The 3,388-nt window shown below is 44.6% G+C and overlaps 1 pseudogene across 1 annotated transcript; it reads left to right on the plus strand.

Moving 5' to 3' along the window:
• Positions 1-686: 686 nt before the first annotated feature.
• LOC111534497 lies at positions 687-3,148 on the plus strand (annotated as a pseudogene). The gene has a single exon (XR_002729123.3). The product of XR_002729123.3 is annotated as an X-ray repair cross-complementing protein 6 pseudogene (transcript).
• Positions 3,149-3,388: the final 240 nt, after the last annotated feature.

Genomic DNA, 3,388 nt, shown 5'->3' on the forward strand with positions numbered 1-3,388 from the left:
CTATTTTCTTAAGGAGGAGCCTATGATCATAATTTGGGATTCTTCCACTTTTCCAATGTAGGTATTTAGCGATAAAAGCTTTTAACCTAAGTAACAAACAGAGAGAGGGTCTTTAAAAGAAAAAGATATTTATTTGGGAATAAAGTATTGCAATGGGAATACATGTGCCATAGTAAACTATGTGCATATTCAGGTAGGTAAAGGAAGACAAAGGTTTTTAAAAGAAAAATGAAGAGGATTACAAAATTGTTTTGAAATGATTATCCTTGGCTACAAAGATCACTAACAAGGATGACACCAATTTGAGACTGGATAGGCAGTTGTTGAGTAAATGTCCTTGCAGAAATATCTTTTGGATGATGTCGCAATGGCCTTTATGCAAGTTTGTGGTTTTTGAGATCTGTTGTGATAGTTATCAGGCATACAAGCATAAGAATTCTCCTTTCTTAGCTTTCCCCAGCTCTATTTGTCAGGATTTTTGCTGTTGTTGTTGTTGTTTGTTTTTCTGAGATAGAGTCTCACTCTGTCACCCGGGCTGGAGCACAATCTTGGCTCACTGCAACCTCTGCCTCCTGGGTTTAAGTGATTCTTGTGCCTCAGCTTCCCAATGGCTGGGATTACAGGTGTGTGCCACCACACCCAGCCCTTTTTTTTTTTTTTTTTTTTTTTTAAGTAGAGATGGAGTTTCACCGTTTTGTCTAGGCTGGTCTGAAACTCCTGGCCTCAAGTGGTCTGCCCACCTTGGCTATCCAAAGTGTTAAGATTACAGGCATGAGCCACTGCTGCCAGCCTTGTCAGGGTTTCTTTAACATTAGTGACTCCGTTTTGATTCTGACAACTTTCACAAAACTTTCTCTTAAATTATACTTTATTACTATCACCCAGGTTTTTGTATATTGTACATATTTTAACTTTTTTCTTTTGATTTCTTCTTTAACCCAAATGTTACTTAGAAAATGTTATGTTCTCGGCTTCTGTCCAAGTTGGTCACTTCCCTGTGCCAAAGTGAGCAGTAACCAACATGTCAGGGTGGGAGTCATATTACAAAACTGAGGGCGATGAAGAAGCAGAAGAACAAGAAGAGAACCTTGAAGCAAGTGGAGACTATAAATATTCAGAAAGAGATAGTTTGATTTTTTTGATTGATGCCTCCAAGGCTATGTTTGAATCTCAGAGTGAAGATGAGTTGACACCTTTTGACATGAGCATCCAGTGTATCCAAAGTGTGTACATCAGTAAGATCATAATCAGTGATCGAGATCTCCTGGCTGTGGTGTTCTATGGTACCGAGAAAGACAAAAATTCAGTGAATTGCAAAAATATTTACGTCTTACAGGAGCTGGATAATCCAGGTGCAAAACGAATTCTAGAGCTTGACCAGTTTAAGGGGCAGCAGGGACAAAAACATTTCCAAGATCTGATGGGCCACGGATCTGACTACTCACTCAGTGAAGTGCTGTGGGTCTGTGCCAACCTCTTTAGTGATGTCCAATTCAAGATGAGCCATAAGGGGATCATGCTGTTCACCAATGAAGATAACCCCCATGGCAATGACAGTGCCAAAGCCAGCCGGGCCAGGACCAAAGCTGGTAATCTCCGAGATACAGGCATCTTCCTTGACTTGATGCACCTGAAGAAACCTGGGGGCTTTGACATATCCTTGTTCTACAGAGATATCATCAGCATAGCAGAGGATGAGGACCTCAGGGTTCACTTTGAGGAATCCAGCAAGCTAGAAGACCTGTTGCGGAAGGTTCGTGCCAAGGAGACCAGGAAGCGAGCACTCAGTAGGTTAAAGCTGAAGCTCAACAAAGATATAGTGATCTCTGTGGGCATTTATAATCTGGTCCAGAAGGCTCTCAACCCTCCTCCAATAAAGCTCTATCGGGAAACCAGTGAACCAGTGAAAACCAAGACTCAGACCTTTAATAGGGGTATAGGTGGTTTGCTTCTGCCTAGCGATACCAAGAGGTCTCAGATCTATGGGAGTCATCAGATTATACTGGAGAAAGAGGAAACAGAAGAGCTGAAATGGTTTGATGATCCAGGTTTGACACTCATGGGTTTCAAGCCATTGGTACTGCTGAAGAAACACCATTACCTGAGGCCCTCCCTGTTCGTGTACCCAGAGGAGTCGTGGGTGATTGGGAGCTCAACCCTGCTCAGTGCTCTGCTCATCAAGTGTCTGGAGAAGGAGGTTGCAGCATTGTGCAGATACACACCCCACAGGAACATCCCCCCTTATTTTGTGGCTTAGGTGCCACAGGAAGAAGAGTTGGATGACCAGAAAAATCAGGTGACTCCTCCAGGCTTCCAGCTGGCCTTTTTACCCTTTGCTGATGATAAAAGGAAGATGCCCTTTACTGAAAAAATCATGGCAACTCCAGAGCAGGTAGACAAGATGAAGGCTATCGTTGAGAAGCTTCGCTTCACATACAGAAGTGACAGCTTTGAGAACCCCGTGCTGCAGCCACATTTCAGGAACCTGGAGGCCTTGGCCTTGGATTTGATGGAGCTAGAACAAGCAGTGGACCTGACATTGCCCAAGGTTGAAGCAATGAATAAAAGACTGGGCTCCTTGGTGGATGAGTTTAAGGAGCTTGTTTACCCACCAGATTACAATCCTGAAGTGAAAGTTACTAAGAGAAAACACGATAATGAAGGTTCTGGAAGCAAAATGCCCAAGGTGGAGTATTCAGAAGAGGAACTGAAGACCCACATCAGCAAGGGCACGCTGGGCAAGTTCATTGTGCCCATGCTGAAAGAGGCCTGCCGGGCTTACGGGCTGAAGAGTGGGCTGAAGAAGCAGGAGCTGCTGGAAGCCTTCACCAAGCACTTCCAGGACTGACCAGATGCCACGCATCCAGCTACACTTCCACAGTGTGGCCACACTGCCTGGCCTTGTCCTTAGCCAGTTAAAATGTGTTTCTCGTGAGCTAGGAAGAGTCTACCCGACATAAGTTGAGGGATTTATGTTTTTGAGGCTTTCTGTTGCCATGGTGGTGGTGTAGCCCTCCCACTTTGCTGTTCCTTATTTTACTGCCTGAATAAAGAGCCCTAAGTTTGTGCTATAAAAAAAAAAGAAAGAAAAAAAGAGAAAATGTTATGTTAGGCCAGGCGCAGTAGTTCATACCTATAATCCCAGCACTTTGGGAGGCCGAGGCAGGTGGATCACCTGAGGTCAGGAGACCAGCCTGGCCAACTTGGTGAAACTCTGTCTCGACTAAAACTACAAAATTAGCTGGGCGTGGTGGAGTGTGCCTATAGTCCCAGCTACTCAGGAGGCTGAGGCAGGAGATTCGCTTGAACCCAGGAGGTGGAGGTTACAGTGAGCCAAGATCGTGCCACTGTACTCCAGCCTGGGCAACAGAGCAACTCAAGAAAAAAG

This window comes from Piliocolobus tephrosceles, unplaced genomic scaffold, assembly GCF_002776525.5.
Source record: "Piliocolobus tephrosceles isolate RC106 unplaced genomic scaffold, ASM277652v3 unscaffolded_32273, whole genome shotgun sequence".
Classification (NCBI taxonomy): Eukaryota; Metazoa; Chordata; class Mammalia; order Primates; family Cercopithecidae; genus Piliocolobus; species Piliocolobus tephrosceles.